Genomic DNA, 22,257 nt, shown 5'->3' with positions numbered 1-22,257 from the left:
GAATTTAGGAGAGGAGAGAGAATTGATGAAGGTTAAGAGAATTAACGAGAAATAAGAGAATCGGGGCGAAAAAATAAAATTCAGGGGATGATAGTTAAGGAGAGGTAAAATAATTAAGAATAGAAAAAGTATTTAAGGAAAGAAAAGAAAATTAAAGCGAGAATAGTAGTAAAGAGAAAACACAGCTGCAATGAGCGAAATGGGAACATATGAGAGAAATAAATGTAGGAGAAAAATGAAGGGAAATATAAAGAAAAAGAAAACAAAAATAGAATAGGGGAAAAGAGAAAATGGAGAAAGTAGAGAAAATGGAATCAGGAAGGAGAGGATCGAAGGAATAGAAAGAAAAAGCGGAATGGGGTAATGAGGAAAGGAAAGGTAAACAATTACGACGAGGAAAGAATAAGTGATCAGAAAAAAAATCATAAATTATGTTTTATTTAACGACGCTCCCGACTGCTGAGGTTATATCAGCGTCCCAGGTGTGCCGGAATTTGGTCCCGCAGGAGTTCTTTTACATGCCAGTAAATCTACAGTCATGAGCCTCTCGCATTTAAGCACACTTAAATGCCACCGACATGGGCAGGGATCGAAACCGTAACGTCGGGTACAGGTAAGCACCCTACCGACTTTGTCACCCAGGTCGACTTAAAAAAAAAAGAAGGAAAAAAGAAATGGAAGATAATAAAGAAGGCAATAAAATAAAAAATTGAAGATGTAAAGGACGAAAGGACACAAGTTAAAGAGAAGGGAAGGAAGAAGGGCAGAAGGAAAGAGAAGGTAAATTGCAAGGAATATGAATGAAGAAAACTTAAAAAGGAAACAGAGTGTGAAACAAAATAGACACGAGGAAGAAAGAACAGTAGGTATATACGCGATAGGCTTGAAGCAACTGCAGAAATGAAACTGATAGTGAAGAGGTAGTGGCTGAAAGAGACACTAGACTAGAACAATCTTCGAAAGTGATACTGATAACAGAATGGCGTTTTCAGGATGCCATGAACCGGAGAATTATGACTACAAAAGGGTACTGTTCCAAACTGTGGACATCATGATAAATGCACATATTTATGCGGGACAGACAAACCTGGAAACGAAATAGGACTGTGTTCACACACGGTGACCCGTTAGGCTGCAGTGCATTCGGAGTTGTATAGCGTACAGCCAGTAAAAGCAAAAACAAAGCAAATCTCTTGTTCCGTTACTCTGACATGGCGCAATAAGGCATTCGCTGCAGTGCGATAGAAGCTTGACATGGTTAATAAATTTAGCAACGCTTTATTTTCTGATAGAGCACAACTTCCAGAATTGCTTTATTTTTAGTGCCAATAAAATCTGAAGACCGCCTCTAGCAAATAGGAGCTTCTGACGTACCAGGAAATAGGTGCTGTTGTTTTATTGAGTTACGTTTCGGCGTATAAAAAACGTAATGCACGCGTTTCGCTTCGAAATTATGCTCAGGGCTACGCTGAAACTACACATTGCACTAAATGGTGTCATGAAGCTCTTTCTGTATTCAAAATAATTCAGTGTATTCCGGGTTTACATTAGAACAAGCAGACGTCTCAATTGCAACTCATGCGAGAGAACTAAGCTATTACACAATATACTGATCGAAGTAGCCGACATTTCACGAAACTTCATAAACACATAATGCGAAAATTACAATGTTTCGTATACCTTACACAGATAAATAATATCGCACTCTAATAATAATACTAATAATAATAATAATAATAATAATAATAATAATAATAATAATAATAATAATAATAATAATGGCTTTTAAGGTAGGCTACCCGCAGGTTCATTGCCGCCCTCACATAAGCCCGCCATCGGACCCTATCTTGTGCAAGATTAATCCAGTCTCTATCATCATATCCCACCTCCCTCAAATCCATTTTAATATTATCTTCCCATCTACGTCTCGGCCTCCCAAAAGGTCTTTATCGCTCCGATCTCCCAACTAACACTCTATATACATTTCTGGATTCGCCCATACGTGCTACATACCCTGCCCATCTCAAACGTCTGGATTTAATGTTTCTAATTATGTCAGGTGAAGATAACAATGCGTGCAGTTCTGCGTTGTGTAACTTTCTCCATTCCACTGTAACTTCATCCCTCTTAGCCCCAAATATTTTCCTAAGAACCTTATTCTCAAAAACCCTTAATTACTATTCCTCTCTGAGAGTGAGAGTCCAAGTTTCACAACCATACAGAACAACTGGTAATATAACTATTTTATAAATTCTAACTTTTAGATTTTTTGACAGCAGACTAAATGACAAAGCTTCTCAACAGAATAATAACAGGCATTTCCCAAATTTATTCTGCGTTTAATTTCCTCCCGAGTGTCATTTATATTTGTTACTGTTGCTCCAAGATATTTGAATTTTTCAACCTCTTCTGGTCACGAGACATAATCATATACTTTGTCTTTTTGGGTTTTAGTTCCAAACCTATGGCTTTACTTGTTTCAAGTAAAATTCCAGTGTTTTCTCTAATCGCTTGTGAATTATTATTATTATTATTATTATTATTATTATTATTATTATTATTATTATTATTATTATTATTATTCAAATATCTTAAATATACGGTGATTTTAATAAGGTATACGGCTTCATTGACCAGTGCTTTCCTTCCCTCATCCACTTCTTCCATTCATTCTCCCTATAACCATTTATTCTTTCCTTTCATCATTCATCCTCTTACTGACGTATTTTTGCTTCCTCCTTCCTCCATTCCCTCCTCCTCTGCTTTCTTTTTTCATTCTCTCCTCACCTTCCTTCATCCATTTTTTCCCCACTCTCTCCCTACAACCATTCCTTCTTTCCTTCCAAAGTTCATTTTTTTAATAATGCATTTTTACTTCCATCAACCAATTCCTCCTTCCCCATTTTTTCCTCCTCTCCTTTCTTTTTTCATTCTCTCCTTCTCACTTTCCTTCTCTCATCCATTTCCTTCACATTTTCTCCGTATAACCATTTATTCTTTACTTCCTACGTTCATTCTTTCACTAATCCCTGTTTTCGTTTCATCAACGATTTCCCTTTTTCTACATTTTCTCCGCTCTTTCCTTCGTCCATTCTATCCTTCTCTCCTTCCCCCGTCCAATCCCTTCTCCTCTACTTTCTTCCTCCGTTCCCTCCTCTCCTTTCCTCCTTCAATCTCTCATCTCCTTCCTTCGTCCATTCCCTCCTCTGCTTCCTTCGTCCATTCCTTCCTCTCCTTCCTTCCTCCTCCCCTTCCCTTCTTTCCTTCCTTCATCCATTCCTCCTCCTCTCCTTTCTTGCGTCATTCGCTCTTTCTCTCTGTCCTTCGTCCATTTCCTCCTTTCTTCCTTCATCCCCTCCTCTAATTTCTTCCTTCATTTCATCCATCTCTCCTCCTTCTGTCCATTCCATCTTCCTCCCCTTCATCCATCCGCTCCTCGTCCCCATTCTTCGTCCATTCCCTCCTACTCTCCTTCCTCCGTCCATTCCCGTCCCTCTCATTCCTTCGTCAATTACCTTCTCCTCTCCTTCCTTTGTCCATTCTCTCCTCTCCTTTCTCCCTCAATTCCCTTCTCGCGTTTCTTCGTCAATTCCCTCCTCCTCGCCTTCCTTCGTCAATTCCCTCCTCTTCGCCTTCCTTCGTCCATTCCTTCCTTCCTTCGTCCAGTCCCTCCTTCCTTCGTTCATTTCCTTCCTTCCTTCGTCCAGTCCCTCCTTCCTTCTTCCATTTCCTCCTTCCATCTTCCATTTCCTCCTTCCTTCTTCCATTTCCTCCTTCCTTCTTCCATTTCATCCTTCCTTCTTCCATTCCCTCCTTCCTTCTTCCATTTCCTCCTTCCTTCTTCCATTCCCTTCATCCTTCTTCCATTCCCTTAATCCTTCTTCCATTTCCTCCTTCCTTCTTCCATTCCCTCCTTCCTTCTTTCATTTCCTTTTTCCTTCTTTCATTTCCTCCTTCCTTCTTCCATTTCCTCTTTCCATCTTCCATTTCCTCTTTCCATCTTCCATTTTCTCCTTCTTCCATTCCTCCTTCCTTCTTTCATTTCCTCCTTCCATCTTCCATTCCTTCCTTCCTTCTTCCATTCCCTCCTTCCTTCTTCCACTTCCTCCTTCCTTCTTCCACTTCCTCCTTCCTTCTTCCACTTCCTCCTTCCATCTTCCATTCCCTCCTTCCATCTTTCATTCCCTCCTTCCTTCTTCCATTTCCTCCTTCCTTCTTCCATTTCCTTCATCCTTCTTCCATTTCCTTCATCCTTCTTCCATTTCCTCCTTCCATCTTCCATTTCCTCCTTCCATTTCCTCCTTCCATTCCCTCCTTCCTTCTTCCACTTCCCCCTTCTTCCATTATCTCCTTCTTCCATTTCCTCCTTCCATCTTCCATTCCCTCCTTCCTTCTTCCATTTCCTCTTTCCATCTTCCATTTTCTCCTTCTTCCATCCCTCCTTCCTTCTTCCATTTCCTCCTTCCTTCTTCCATTTCCTCCTTTCATCTTCCATTCCCTCCTTCCTTCTTCCACTTCCTCTTTCCTTCTTCCATTCCCTCCTTCCTTCTTTCATTTCCTCTTTCCTTCTTTCATTTCCTCCTTCCTTCTTCCATTCCCTTCATCCTTCTTCCATTTCCTCCTTCCTTCTTCCATTTCCTCCTTCCTTCCTCCATTTTCTCCTTCCTTCTTCCATTTCCTCCTTCCATCTTCCATTCCCTCCTTCCTTCTTCCATTTCCTCTATCTATCTTCCATTTTTTCCTTCTTCCATACCTCCTTCCTTCTTTCATTTCCTCCTTCCATCTTCCATTCCCTCCTTCCTTCTTCCATTCCCTCCTTCCTTCTTCCATTCCCTCAATCCATCTTCCATTTTCTCCTTCTTCCATACCTCGTTCCTTCTTTCATTTCCTCCTTCCATCTTCCATTCCCTCCTTCTTTCTTCCATTCCCTCCTTCCTTCTTCCATTTCCTTCTTCCTTCTTCCATCCCTATTTCTCTCCATCCTTCGTCCATTCCCTCCTTCATTCCTGTCTTCGTCCATTCCCTCCAGTCTTCCATCCTTCCATTACCACCTTCTTTCATTCATTCCTTTATCAATTTTTTTCCGTCCTTCATCAATTTTTTCTTCCTTTCATCCAATTCTTCCATCCTCTCTCCATATATCCATTCCGTATTTCCTTTCCTCCTCCTTCCTCGTCCCTTCCTCCACATATTCGCCTACCCACTCAATAAAAACATTGATTACTTTACATCCATTTCTCAGTGAACTGTAAATAATCATTCCCCAAAGGGATTGTGGGTATATCCAATATGTAGGCTGCAGTAATTCTGTTTGTCGAGTCTGTTTGGAAATGACTTTTATATATTTTGCTGAACCGCCAACAAAGAACGAGCGCAGAAACCCTACGAATCAACGGTAGCGAAAACATTCGCAAACCTGACCTTGCTAACAGCAGTAGTGTCATCCCACTCAGTATAATTTTCTGATCCGCTGCATGTTGTCTGTACTTCATCAACACACGGTGGCAACCTATTACTGTATCCACGGCAGCTCGATATAATGCGACGAATACATTAATTTCATGTCACTCAGGTAATGGACTTTATTCATCTGCGGAACAATGAGCAGCATACAGACACTTTCCATGAAAACGCATCGCAGTGATACTATGAATTCAGTTCCTGTCCAAAATTTAACATCACCTACATCAAAGTAGAGGCAAATTTACCCGTTCCGGTCCCTTTCGTAAAAAACATTCCGCACTATCCACATATTTTTTTGACGCGGATATGTCTAACAGTTCGGTCCAGTAATAGGATGCCATTCCCAGAAAGTCGACAGACACATTTTCAGACCAGTTTTGTTGCACCTATAATTTCTAAACTACGCCACATATTCCAATGAACTAAACGGAGATCGACAAAGGATCAATGTATCCAACATGAACTGAGTTAAGGCTGGTTCACAATAAACCGGGAACGGAAACGAGAACGATAACGGAAATAATGTTAAAATAAATGTATTTAACATTATTTACGTTCTCGTTCTCGTTTCCGTTCCCGGTTTATCGTGCATCAGCCTTTAGAGCGGATAAAGTCATCTAGCGATATGCGGGAAAAGTTCAGGCACGAAGCAGCCGAAGCAGCGTAAGTCGAGAATACGAAGAGATGGAATGTAGGTAGTGGTGTCAAACGATTCGCAACTAACCAGTCTGCAATCTAAATTGTGCAACAATCAGAAGTCGACAAGTTAAATTGTGAAAAATCGCTAGTCAATTTGAATGAAGAGAGAAAATTTAAAATATCGAGAATTTGCAGCGGAAATGGAAGCGCATATACAAGCAACGGGTAGCAAAATATTGAGCAGTACTGTTACTATAACAACAGACATGTTTACTCTCAATGCATACAAGATGGTGACCTGTTACAAATAATATTATACTTAAAAAAAATTCTGACGAAAACGAGGACAATTATGACAAAAGAAAGGGCAATTCTGACAAAAATAAAGCCAATTTTGAAGAAAAATTAGGATTCTGACGACAAATAATGACAATTCTCACAAAAGAAGTCAATTCTGACAAAAACAGGGATAATTGTGACAAAAACAAACACAATTCTTACAAAACAAGGACAATTCTGACAACAACAAGCAGAATTCTGACAAAAACAAACACAATTCTGACAAAAAGCAAAATTTTCACAAAAACAAACACAATTGTGACAAAAAAAGCAGAATTCTGACTAAAACAAGCATAATTTTGACAAAAAACAAAAATAATTACGACAAAAAAGTGCAACGATAACAAAAAAGCACAATTCTAACTAAAACAAACACAATTCTGACAAAAAAAAACAATTTTCACAAAACCAAACACAATAATTGTGACAAAACAAGCAGAATACTGACTAAAAGAAGCATAATTTTGACAAAAACAAAGATAATTACGACAAAAACAGGAGCAATTATTACAAAAACAAGGACAATTCTCACGAAAGAAGCCAATTCTGACAAAAACAGGGACAATTCTAACATAAACTAGGGAAACTGACAAAAACAAGGAAATTGTGACAAAACAAGGACAACTCTGACAAAAACAAGCACAATTCTATCAAAAAATTGGCAAAACCAAGCACAAATCTGACAAAAACAAACAATTCAGATGAAACAAGCAGAATTCTGACTAAAAAATGCAGAATTTTGACAAAAACAAAGATAATTATGCAAAAACAAGAGCAATTCTGTCAAAAACCAGGAGACTTCTGACAAAAACAAGGACAATTTTGACAATAACAAGGACAATTCTGACGAAAACAAAGACAATTCTGACGAAAACAAGGACAATTCTGACTGAAACAATTACGATAGAACATAAAGGAAAACTATGCGGACAAATATCACGCAGAAAATAAAATATGATAATGAGCAAGTTCATTATGACGATAATATTTACAATGATGTTGTGAATGGTGCTAATGATAATTCAGTTAATAAGTTCACTTGTTCCCAACTGTAGTTAGTCGCAGCAAGTAAACAGCCGCGGGGTCAATTCCCTCACCTCCACACCTCTGAACTCCCCAACAGTGAGCGGGAAGGATGGACATCCTATGCCCCTGCGACGCGCCCTGCTGTTACCCGCACAACACGACACCACACCCCCACGCACTAATCGCCTAATTGGATTATTAGCTGGGACATATTACAGGAACTTCCTGCGCAAAATACTTCATATTCCAATTACGATTTAAACACCACCGCGTTTACATAATGCATGCAGCGTTATATCCGGCCAGAATTTCATGCGAAAATGTACAGCAGAGAACTTCTGTCTGGTTAGTGGAACCATATGAATAACATTAATTAACTACAGTAACCGTTGGATAAACATGCCGATGCAAATCAACAGCAAATGGAGGCAATCCATGTTATAAACAACAATAAACGTTATTCTTTAATTAATGTTGCTTTTAAAATACGTTGAATGTTTCAGAGAGCATGGGATACTAAATATGTAAATGTAGTCATTTTCGTCCTTTATAAACTACAAAGGCTATAAACAGATTAATTAAATCAAAACTGTTATTGTAATTATTTCTCTCTCTTTACGATAACAGAGGTTAGTCACAGCCACAAATACTTTGATTTGTATTAATTATTTCAAATTCCTTTTGACTTCCATATTATTCAAAATATGTTTCAGTGTAATGGATCTGTTGTAATTGACACAATGTAACCAAGCAGGGTAATAATAATACTTTATTTATCATCCATTTTGTATTATAATCACATAAAGTGATTATTGTAATGGAAAGTGTTTATTGGAATTTTGATTTAAATTACAGCTTATATAGTAATTTGAATTTCAATTCTTTATAATATGTCTGTTTTCAATGACAAAGGCTGTGAAGGGACGATGAATTGGTAACTATGACAAACTCTTTATTAAATATTCCTATCATATTACGGTTGAAATGACATTTACATTTGTAATTATGCTTTTCTGTAAATACAGGGTGGAAGTAAAACAACAAGGCTAATTATCAGGATGAATAATTCATGTTGCATATTAGAAGTCTAGAATCATATTAGTGGAAAGTTTACAGTTTGTGCCCAAGAAGTTATGCCCGGTGGTAGCCTATGGTTTGTTTACATTGAAGTTCACGCAAGGTTACGGCTCTGCTGAACATTTGAACTTAATTATCTAATTAACCGTGCTTTTCACAACAAAATAGGCTATAATATAGGTTTTCTCATAGTTAAAGGTTGCTCTCAACGTTTCTTGAGTAACACTTCCATTCTGTATAGAGGCTATTGCCTGTTACACATCAAGCGATTAATCAAATAACAACATCATCAGATACAACATTCTATACAGCAATATCATCACTAACAGGTACATATGTCTCTACAAACCAAATACAATATATATTAATAAGCATACAATATGATAAAACATGATAGAAAACTACATCATTAGGATATAAATGTGTCTTTCTTGTGTGACTATACCCTACTGCCAAATGATTAAAAGCACACATGTGATTACAATACTTGTACAAATATGTCTGCAGGTCACACAAGAAAGGCACATTTATATCCTAGTGATGTATGTTTTTATCATGTTTTATCATATTGTATGCTTATTATTATATATTGTATTTTGGTTTGTAGAGACATATGTACCCGTTAGTGATGATATTGCTATATAGAATGTTGTATCTGATGATGTTGGTATGAAACCGACGAAAACGTTCATACAATATTAAATTATGTAAGGACCTGCACCTTACATATATTAATAGTAAAGTCATTGACTGAAAATAAATATTCGTATTATATATCATAGACTTTTCTGAAAATTAATCAAAATGAATTGCAAAATATTATTTTCTTACCGATTCTTTCCTCGTCCATCCGTTCAACATGCTGCGTCCACAAGTTTCTGTATTTGTTGATTATGTTATGTGGGGTGTCAAAGTTTAAATTCATTTCTAATTTCAATATTCCTTTTCCTACCTAATAGAGCAGCCTATATCTTGCTGAATTTCTCAGAAATAAAATTTCATTTTGTGTCCTGTAGTCTTGATACACCTATTTTTCTTACTGTCCGTGTTTCGCTACCATATAAGAATTTCTACACTGCCATCAATTTATAGTACTTCATTATGGTTCCTTTCCCTACTTTTTTATGTAGAATTACTTCTATCCCACATTTCTCAGAAGTGGGATTTCGGAGTTAGACGTAAAGAAAATGTGTAACCAGAAACATCGCTGTTATAGAAACTGAGAACGCCATAATATACGGTTCGAAGAAGGAAGGACGTGGGAACACGACTGTGAAAGTTTTGATCGCGCACTGCGCTCCTAGCGGAGTGGGGACACATTGGAGTTACCAAAATCGTGTTCGCGCGGCAAGGGTCACCTTCCACTTCTTCCTGAGCGATCGACTTCGAGCCCAACTAACACAGGTTATCTCTCTATCATGTATGTAATGTATAAAAATTGAAAAAAGTTCACATGTTATTATTGTATCTCCAATGGGGGGTAGCCCTATTTTACATATGTATGCAAGGGCTATAGTTTTACACAAAAATTAGGCCTAAGCATAAAACAAATTGAAAAGAAAATAAATTAGCTTATAAAATGGAAAAAAAAAACCTAAACATTCCGTATTTTAAACATTGCGATTGCAAATCAAACATCAGTCATCAATTGAGACATATAGAAAACAGTTACAACACATAAACAAAACATTTCTTATAGCGGTACTCTATAACACAATTAAGCAACTTTCCCTAACATACATCATAAATTAATACACAATAGTCACACAAACACAATCAAGCATCCCATAACTATGACTCACATACACAACAAATCAAGCATCCTTTACAACACATACACTTCAACATGATAACTATACTTTTAAAAGTTACAAATTTGGCTGCAAAAGAATAAATAGGACACTGTTACTAAATACTGTTATTTCTACAAGGTCTTAAATACACCTGTAATAAATATGTGAAATTCCTTTATGCAACATTGCTTCAGAAGAACTTTTGTAATTGGTGGTGAGAAAGTCGTATCGCATATGCTAAGGTGGGTTTCTAGCCGGTATCTCTTGCGTTCTTGTAGTGGGCACTGGAATAACAGGTGGTCGACTGTTTGTGTGGGGTGTTCACAGGGACATGAAGAGCCATTTGGGTTGTCAATTTTGAAACGTTCAAAATATGAATTAAATTTTCCGTGTCCAGTCATAAATTGCGTGGATATGTAAGATGGTTCATAATTCTTTACGGTTAGTCTATCTTTAACTGTGGGAAAATATAGTGATTTTGTGATTTGACCATTTGTACTATTTAACCATATTGCATTCCAGTCATGTTCACATGTTCATTTTTTTTAATTTCTTGAACCAAAATTTCTCCGTTCGCATCGCATGAACTCTGTTGCCGTAATTCTACGCCTGAAACACAGCGGACATCTCCGCAAGAGGGCGCCCCACGATTTTCTAAAATAAGATTCTTCTCATTGTGCCAGTCATCATTACATTTTCATATTATGATACGGATATCTATTTCTTCATGATACAACACATTACATCCTAAGAAATAGAAGAGTTAGACTTGTCAAATCGGTATATTATTATTACTTACTTACAATTGACTTTTAAGCAACCCGGAGGTTCATTGCCGTCCTCACATAAGCCGGCCATCGGTCTCTATCTTGAGCAAGATTAATCCAGTCCTTACCATCACAACCCACCTCCCTCAAATCCATTATAATATTATGCTACCATTTACGTCTCGGCCTCTTTTTCTCTTAGGTCTTCCTACTAACACTATATGCATTTCTGAATTCACCCATGCGTGCTACATGCTCTGCTGTTCTCAAACGTCTGAATTTAATGTTCCTAATTATGTTAGGTGGAAAATGCAATGCTTGCAGTTTTGCGTTAGGTGTAACTTTGTTCATTCCCCTTGTATATAACTTCATTCCTCTTAATCCCAAATATTTTCCTAAGCACATTATTATTATTATTATTATTATTATTATTATTATTATTATTATTATTATTATTATTATTATAAAAGGTAAAGATATTCCCGTAACATACCATGAAGGCACTTGAGGGGGGGCATGGAGGTAGAGCCCCATGCTTTCCATGACCTCGGCACTAGAATGAGGTGGTGTGGTCGGCACCACGCTCTGATCGCCTTTTACCACCGGGAAAGACCCGGTACTCAATTTTATAGGAGGCTGAGTGAACCTCGGGGCCGTTCTCAAAGTTTGGCAACGAGAAAAAAATCCTGTCACCACATGGGAGCGAACCCCGCACCTTCCAGTCTGCTCTACCAACTGAGCTATCCGGCAGCCCATTATTATTATTATTATTATTATTATTATTATTATTATTATTATTATTATTATATCTCACTGGCTCAGTTCCTTTCAAAGATATTAGATAAATTATTTCAATAACGACAATATTCAACCACCTTTTTATTTACAATTATTTCTTTTCAACCACAGCAACATTATGATTGTTCACTTCCGATTGTAATTTGCGCCTTAGTACGTTGTTGCTTGGCCGGTACTCTTTCAGTCCGTGCATCGTTTTCACAATTACTGTAATTGCCGCTGTAATTTCATAACTACTACAATTATCAAAATTACTATCGACAATCCCACCATTATTTCGTTAGTATTGTTATTTATTAATCATTTTATTATATAGGGTCCGGCAAATAACGTTTCCCATTTTCAAAATACCTTAACTGATTTACTGTTTAAAGTAATTACAAACCATGGACACTATTATGCACATTATAGTCTTTGATTTACAGATTATTACCTTATTTTTTGAAAATGACATCCTTAAGATGCCCCTATTAGCGTCATTACATTGTTGTAATCTTCTTTGTACACTAGCCATTACTCTCTGCAAAGTGTCTGGCGTGACACCAGCAATTTCCTCACGAATTGAATTTTTGAGGCTGTTGATATCAGTGAGTCTACGAGCGAAGACCTCAGCCTTCAGCTATTCCCACAAAAATTAATCTGGTGCAGTGAAATCTGGGGATAAGGAGGGCCATTGACTGTCAGCGAACCTGGAGAGAAGTCGCCCGGGGAAAGCAGTACGCAGCGTGTTCATTGAAATATGTGCACATGGAAATGCAAATAACGTCCAGAATTCTTCGCACGCTTCTATCAGACACATCCAGAATTCGGGAAAGCCTTGTCACTGAACGACAAGAACTTCTCTGCAAATCCATTCTCACATATGCAAAGTTTTCAGGTGTCCGCGCTGTATTAATATGAACACGAGGTTTGTTTTGAACAGATTTGATTTCACGCCATTGGCTCACCCACCGACTTATTATTTTTCGTGACGGTGCAATTCCACGTTATTGAATCGCCAAATATCCGCCGAAACTCACGCTGTACAGCCATAATTGACTTGCTTCATAAATAATGTTCTACATAGAAAATTCACTCCTGCAAAGGCCAACGTACCATGCCTAACTAAATCCTAAGGCCACGCCAGATCCAATCACAATGCTCAAAGCCTCCTCCCTTAAATGATGCATGCATAATTGCCAACTTAAAATGGAAAATGTTAAATGCCGGACCCTGTATAAATAAATCCGTTATAGCTATGCTTCTACATCAAACAATTAATAACACATCACGACATTTCATACCGTAGTGCTAATCAGCAATAATCCTAATTACATGGTATCAAATATTACGGTTACGTTGTATTATAATTATTGTATTTTTGTAATAAAAACATCAAAGCAGACTTTTTTTCGAGCGTTCTGTGAGATGAATCTGACAAGTTGTTTAGAAATATCTGACTAATTAAGTTGTCGGTGTGGCGGTTTAATGCATTGTTTACAATTAAGTAATTCTTAAGTGCTTCCGGAACACAATACCAAAATGCTGAAAAGTATTTATAACGTTGTCACCGTCATCATCATCCTTACCCTTCTGACATGAATTACGCCTTTACTTGCCTGCTCAGAGCTCAAGTCACAGTTGGGTGTTGGGTCTTCCTGACAAATGCTTTCTCTAGAACACGTAATTCAAAATTTTGAATGCAATTCGTCCATTCGTAGCACCTGATTTTATCTGTGGGTACTTTCATATCATATGAAGCTGCATGCTGACCGTAGTGCAGAAAAAAAATTAGCAAATGAAGTTATTTACAGAATAGTGTAAATTTAGCTTAAATTTCATTTAACCCTTTCCGCTCGAATGAGTTCATTTGGAATCATTAACTTTTCTCTACTCTGACTCATAGGCTATGATTTGCCTGATGTTTCCATTTGGTATCCTCAGAAGTAGTTCCTTATTTACCGATAAAGTTCAGCAACCGTCAGTTCCTTGGCCAGCTGTTAATAGGAAGAGGATTGCTTTGTTTTTTTTTGTTTCTCCATGGTCTTAGATCAAAATACAAGATATATGCAAAGAAAAAATTGTCACCCACAAAAAACAAACAGATCATAAAGGGTTAAAAGACATTATAAGTGACAGATAAGATATATACTAATAAATTAATTACAATATGATCCGCCTATGCTTATCTAATACGAATAAAAATTACATGTTATTTATACATTATTTATTGACATATATGGTCATTAATCAAGTGAAACATCGTAAGTTTTATCTTACTTGTTTGCTTATATATTTTTCATGTACAAACTTCACTACTAACGACTATATACTGTTTTTGTAACGTTTCATATATTTAACTTAAACCAAAAGCAATATTAAAATATTATGTTAAATAAATGAAACATTCAAATAAAACAGTATATACTGTACATTGAAAAGTGTGTACATTACAAATATATACTACATAAGCAAACTTACTTACTTACTTACTTATGGAATTTAAGGAACCCGGAGGTTCATTGCCGCCCTCACATAAGGCCGCCATCGGTCCCTGTCCTGAGCAAGATTAATCCAGTCTTTACCATCATGTCCCACCTCCCTCAAATCCATTTTATATTATCCTCCTATCTACGTCTCGGCCTCCCCAAAGGTCTCATTTCCTCCGGCCTCTCAACTAACACTCTATATGCATTTCTGGATTAACCCATACTTGCCAAATGTCCTGTCCACCTCAAACGTCTGGATTTAATGTTCCTAATTTTATCAGGTTAAGAATAAAAATGCATGCAGTTCTGGGTTATGTAACTTTCTCCATTCTCCTGTAACTTCATCCCTCTTAGCCCCAAATATTTTTCTAAGAACCTTATTCTCAAACACCCTTAACGTCTGTTTCTCTCTCAACGTGGGAGCCCAAGTTTCACAACCATACAGAACAAGCGGGAATATAATCGTTTTATAAATTTTAACTTTCAGGGATGAGGAAACAAGTAAGATAAAACTTACGGTTTTTCATTTCCTTAATGATCACATATATTAATAAATAATGCATAAATAACATGTAATGTTATTCATGTTAGATAAGCATAGACGGATCATACTGTAATTAATGTATTAAATTTCATTGTTAAATTACTCATTAGGCCTAATAAATATTGTTGTGTGCATTCCTGGTAACGGTCATTTAATGTCTAAAGGGCAATTAAGATAATGGCGATTTAATGACTGGGGACATATTTTTATAATGATTATTTGATGACGGGACATTTTTAATACCGGACATTAAAGCTGATTGACATTTTTTTCAGTTTACTGACTGATGATCGCAATGTCCGCATAGTGTTGTAATACAGGCATGTCAAAGTGAGCCATAACAGTATTTCGACACTTCTACAATAGCCAGATGATTGACAGCTCAGCTGAGAATTCTATTGCTCGAAGTTAAGTTTGCTAGCCTTTGTCATAATAAACATACTAAAAGCATTGGTTGTATTCTGTTTCAGAAAATATAAAACTTTCTTTATTTTTGTTTAACTATTGATTGAGTTTACTTTTATGAAGAGTATCATTATTGCAATATTATAGTACAGTTTTCTAGTGGAAGCAAGAAGTACAACCTTGACAATTTGTGAATACCGAAAGTTTTATTTATTTTTTTTTTTTCGTGCTGTACACTGGCTCGTAAAACGTTTGTCCTATGAAATAATGTGGAAGTGAACTTTGTGAGATATTATGTTGGCAATGTCTACATACCCCACTCTACATGTCGTCCTGAGAAGGGAGGTATTTGAAATCTAAGTTGCAGGTATATACCTAGCAAATTGAACCAAAGACAACCTTTTAGAGCAGTAAGGGTATAAGTAACCGACAGAAATAAAACATTGAGTCTATTTTGCACCGAAATGTTTAAAACCTGTTGTTTATTTCTCTTGAGTATTATATAATATTCCAGGAAAATTTTCATCTTCCTTGCACGTATAAATACCATGTTGTATCATAAACATAGAATAGATAACATCGCGTTTTGACAAGAATATTATGAATATCCATGGGAAAATTTAATATTTCCAGATTAAAAGATTTTCTCAAACACCAGTCATGGACCTATTCAGGTATTTCGTCCTATTGGGTGCAGCCAGAATATTTTTTTATTTTATTAGGTTATTTTACGACGCTTTATCAATAGCTGGGTTATTTAGCGTCTGAATGAAATGGGGGTGATAATGCCGGTGAAATGAGTCCGGCGTCCAGCACCGATAGTTACCCAGCATTTGCTCGTAATGAGTTGAGGGAAAACCCCGGTAAAAACCTCAACCAGGTAACTTGCCGCGACCGGGAATAGAACCCGGACCACCTGGGCAGACGCGCCAACAGTTACTCCACAGGTGTGGACCCCAGCCAGAATATGTAACATCAACGCAACGCAGTGGAAGTATTTCTGTCGCTGTTTAGGGATGGATTTCCATACTATGAGGAGGAACTCTGTGTAAAATTGAAGAGAATTTGACTTCCCTGCAATGTATCCACATATTGGAAAATACTGTATGCTACCTAACATGCGCATGTTGCAACATGATATAATTTTTTTTTCAACAGGACAATTCCTCCATCTATACATCTTTGTTGTATCAGATATGGTTCCAACATCATGTCTGGTGTTGAAAGCACAGACATTTGCTATTTCTATATGCTTTGCTTATTTTTTAGTTCGTTAGATCCACATTTTCATTGCATTACTATATGAGAGTAATATGCAAACCTTTTTTATGTGTGCAAAATATAAATTATACGAGATATAATTGACAATCAAGTTTTAAATTATACCCATACCCATAAAAATGTGTCTTAATTAAACATTTAACCGATTTTTTAGAATATTAATCTATTGATTATTAGTGACACATTTAATCAATGTAATTCTATTCACGTAGTGTTATTACTATGACAACAGCCGAAAAAATAAGCTATAAGCGCATTATAACGCAAAGAACTGAGGCGTGAGGACGAGCTACAAAATGCCGCGTTTATTAAATTTATCTATATCACTAGACCATTAAGTAAACATATTCTTTTTAAGTTTACTAAGTAGCTTGGTTCAACCTTTCTGTTATGAGGAGGGGTGGTTTGTTACCTGCGGGGAGACTACCTACCGCCTACGCTACTCTCCTAGAGTGAGTACAAATACCAACTGAAGAACGAGAAAAACTGTACAGTATATCGGACAAAAGTTTTGCGAGCCAGTATACTACACTTTCGAAGTAGATATTTTCTTGTGCAATATTTAAGGGGATGCGCTACTGAAAAATATCAATTTTTGAAGAAATTTCAAGTTTTTTTTTACTCTAAAAATATTTTACTTACAAGCCATGCAAATATAATATAATATGTGAAATAAATCAAATTCTGATTTTTGAGTTCCAAAAAATGAAATTTTGAACATTACCCTTGCTTCATATGCTAAATTCCAATGCTCCATTACCACAAGCTGTCTTTCAGCTATAATATGCACTATAAAAAACATAGAAAACTCTTGTTTTAGATTCCAAATAACGGTTTCCAAAAATAAACGTGTTATTTTGAAATTTTATTTTTAAAAAAAGTAATTTCTTGACTTAGGTCATTGAAATTTTCCAGATTAATTCATAATCATGATCATTATATGCTGTTAAAATTTCAATACATCATCTCTTAAAATGCAGAAATTAGAAAATTCAGTAGCACATCCCCTTAATATTACAGTTGTGAAGTAAACCGCTTGTATGAATCTATTTCAATACGAATATAATGTGTACAGAGTTCTTGATTTTACGTATAGTATGCTACACTTACCATATAACGTAAGAATATTGTAACATAATAAATGTAAGTATCCCAAGGTTGTAGATCGTAGATTATTTTTTATAGGATTACCACGTGAGCCACAACCCCCTCGTAGTGGCCAATGACCTTGACAAGACCGGTGTAATGACTCTAAGGCGTAGTGCTTGGGACTAAAGGTACGAAAATCGTGCTGGTTGGAATCTTCGTGGGAGAAGAAATTTTCTCACGGAAATCCGGCTAGTGTATCAGACTGTTATCGATCCAACATTGTAAGGAAAATGGGCTGCTATAATGAGTAGCAAAATCCGGTATAGCAAACCAGCTTCAACGCTGAGGGATCAAAAAGATCAACGTGCTGACCACACATTTCTACGTGATGGTCAGATGATCGTCCACCTTTGCTGAGGTACTGGTGGTCACCCACTTGCAAATCACATAGTAATCAAATTGAAAAAAATTCAAAAACGATTCTCTAGATATCTGTATTTTAGAAGATATCATTGTTCAGCCTTCCATAACAAAATTTCGTACAACAATCTACTTCCTGAATTTAATTTAATGTCTCTTGCCAGTCGTAGATTACTTGCTGAACAACTTTTATTATATAAAATATTCAACGGTCTACTGGATAAAAGCGAAATATTATCACAAATCCAGATTTACGCTAGAACATCACATTTAAGAAATCGTCAATTGTTATATTATAAAAAACCAAACACTTCATCACATAAAAATTCACCAGTGTTAAAAATGTGTTCAAATTTCAATGAAATATGTAAAACATGGGATCTATATTTCTGCATTTCTTACATGGAATACAAACATTTTCTTATTAATATAGCGAAGATAGTTGATTTTATATAATATTGCTATTTGTTACTCTGTAATTTGCCAATTATAGCTACATTTTACATTTTTGGGTATGGTATCTATATTTAACTATTTTTCATTTATTTTATTTTGTATTTTTCATTTATATCTATATCTGTACCTCTTATTTAGGTAGTATCTATTTGTCTGTTCTTTTTTTTTTCTTTCCTTTTCTCATTTTCCATTTTAATTTGTACAGGAACATCATTTTATTTTTACTTCAATTTTTATTGTACCTGCGTTTCTGAATGTACTTGACCCCCACCCCTTTCCCCAATGTCCTTGCTAACGTCAGTCACACAAACTTACGGCCGCTGTTGCTGGCAGTGAAATAAACCGTACAGAGTACAGTGTGTTTCAGAAATATGTTGCATTTTCTATAGAAGAAAGTGCTTATATTATTGAAGTTTATTTTCACACAGGTATGGTGTGTAGCATAACTGAATTTATCTGTGTGGACTGAGCACAAGTGAAGATTAGAGTTACCGAAAGTACGTTACCCTATAAATGGTACCGTACTTAACATCATTATTTAAACAAGAGTTTTGTTTTACTGTTTGTAGGTATGAAGGACGATGATGGAAACTGGAATTACAATATAACCGAATGTGAACAACAGTTCCTTTCTACAATTTCCTGATTATATCATTACGGAGTATTTTCGTAGAAATGTCATTAATCTGGTAGATACATTTAGAGCAACAGAGTGTAAAGAAAGGAAGAAAAGTGTATGATGGCAAACAAAGGTCAATGTTCTGAAATTTGTGGGGCAAATCATAGATTTATACCAATCGTAATCGAAAGTATTTCAAAAAATGGTTTTATTAATTGTGACAGAAGATGCTGTAGAAGATGCTAGAGAAAGGATGCAGCGAGGTCCTAATAAGTCGGTCAAGAAGTTAGCTGTAGAAATTGGGGTTTCTTACGGAAGTGCTCACAAAATTCTCAGGAATAAATTAGGTTAGTAATATGCTGAATAAAGTAGACATTACATAATCAATATAACCGCCTGAAGAGTTGAGTTTGTGAAAAAAATTACTATTCTACTTTTTTTTTATAAAATAATGTAAAAGTAATGATCAAACTGAAAATCGTAATACTGTATTTCTCTGTAACATAAATGGATACACTACTTTTCTCTCCTCCTATAGCTAGTAAAATGATTTGTTTACATATTGTACTAGTAACACCAAACTCCTGTAATGGAAGGGGGTAACAGTGTTTCGGAGTACAGCCAGGTTAATGTTAAAAATGTTGGTAAAAATAAAGTGATGTCCCTGTATTTACACTTGTATCTGTTTCAGCTCTTTTTTTTATATTTTCATGTTATCTATGTTTTTTTTTGTAAACAAATATCTGTACTGTCTGTTGTAATTGGGGCTTTGCCCTGTTATCGGCATTAATAAATAAATAAATTCATTCATTATTTAATAAAAATAAATAAATAAATAAATAAGTGGGCGTCAGACCGGCAATCAGCTGATATTTCTCGTCTCTATTAGAGATGTTCAGCCACAGGTAAACAGTAAGAAAAACAGCTGATAGTGTAAAAAGTTGGCATGTAACTTTTATGAAAATCCCTGTAATCTCTTGTGAAACACTGAGCTGAAGATTAAGACCAGATTGTAGTAGGAAACCGGCTCTTTATATTGACTCACTGAAGATTCTGTTGCAGCAAGAACAGTTTATGGAGAGAGTTTATCAAGTTAGATGGAGCAGAGGGCAGCACCGTGCCCCCTGATTTATGATCATGGAGTGACAGTAAGCCCTCCCTATAGGCTATAATGACAATAATTGCCTGCTATCAATATCAGCCACCCTTATAAAGGGGAGGAGGGGATTTAATAAAACTAAAGAGTGGGGGAAAACAGGTGCAGTATTTACCACAGCGCATTACCCGCTGTAAGCTGCGGGATTATCAGAAACCAAGGCCATACATCTCCACACAGTTTTGTCTAATTAGTTAATAAATTACAGTTATCAGCTTGTTATCGTTATGACTCTTTCAAACTCCCCTCAAGGGTGTATGCATTTGTTTAAATATTTTCATCTCGATCATCATTTATAATTTCGTACTTCCCCTCGTATACAGGAACTTGTTCCGCAGAAATGGCCAGTTTCATTCATTAGCCATTAATCCATACACTCATTTATTTCCTCCAATTAATGCTAAATGTGCCAAAAGCATGTTTTTGTAGTAGTTCAATTATTAATGCATTGTAATAATTCAGAGCTTTAATTATTCAGCTTATCCGTCAATTAATTATTATTTATTATGTCAATCAATTCATTCACTCATCCGGCTATCAAGCTATTTGCTCACTCGTTCGTCAATCAGCCATTCCAGTTGTCACAGATGTTATATTTTTACTATTTTCAAAATCTATACCCAAACTACATTTCTAATTTATGTTTCGTATCCTCCAGAGATGCGACACCTAAGTTTTTGATGCGTTTCTCCTAACCAAACTGGTACTTTACTTGAAACGCGAACAAGTTTGTTGCAATTTTCTCAAAAATGGTTCTTGCGATTTTCTTTAAATTAATGTTGCACATGAACTACATATACCAATATCTAAAACATTTACGTGAAACTATTTTTTGTACTAACACTAATTAACGGAGATGTCCTATGTCGCGCGACTTTCGAATCACTCTGTGTATTGAAAATGAAATGAGGTTTGTGAACTTTTACCAATAGAATCAATTCATTCATTCATTCATTCATTTTATTCCATAGATCTTACATGAGCAATGAAGCTTTAAGATGTGGAACATGTCAACATTTTACAATATTACAATTACAATTTTTACAAATTTTTATAGTTTTACAATTTAGTAATTTTCTACAATTTTTACAATTTTGTACAATTTTTTTACATTTTTTTTACATTTTGGCGAGATGTAGTGAGATGAATTGTAAATTGAATGGTAATATGTATAGCTCAACTGATGAATTGTTTATGATTATAAATTGAATTAATCTACTTGATATTAATTGCACAAATTTGTATAGCTTAATGAAAGTATGCTACTTTGTATTGTATATATTTGTATAGTTGTGGCCGATGAATTGTATATGCTTTAAATTGAATAGTAATCTATATAGCTCTACTGATAAATTGTTTGTGTTTGTAATTTGAAGTAGTTTGCATGATATGTATTATCAATTTCTGTATATCACAACTGGTTGAATTGTATATGCCTTAAATTTAATTAACTTACTTGTTTTTATTATACATATAGCTCAATTGATGAATGATCGTTTGCGTTTGTAAATTTAATAATCTGATTGGCTATGTATTGTATACTTTTAGTAGAGCCATCGATGTAGCTCAGTCGACAGACTCGCTGGGCTGCTGATCCGGAGCTGCGTTCGGCCTTGGGTTGGATCCCCCTTTGGACTTTGGTTTCTTCGGAGGTTTTCCCCAGCCGTGGGACTGAAGCCGGATGGTCTATGGCGAGTCCTTGGCATCAACCCCTTTGATTTGATTACCTGGTTGGGTTTTTCCGAGGTTCCCCCCACCGAAAAGGCAAATGCCGGGTAATATTTTGGCGAATCCTCGGACCTCATTTCATCTCACTACATCTCGCCAAAATATAAAAAAATGTAAAAAAATTGTACAAAATTGTAAAAATTGTAGAAAATTACTAAATTGTAAAACTATAAAAATTTGTAAAAATTG

Source organism: Periplaneta americana, chromosome 2 (genome assembly GCF_040183065.1).
Source record: "Periplaneta americana isolate PAMFEO1 chromosome 2, P.americana_PAMFEO1_priV1, whole genome shotgun sequence".
NCBI lineage: Eukaryota > Metazoa > Arthropoda > Insecta > Blattodea > Blattidae > Periplaneta > Periplaneta americana.
This window is presented reverse-complemented; position numbering follows the sequence as displayed.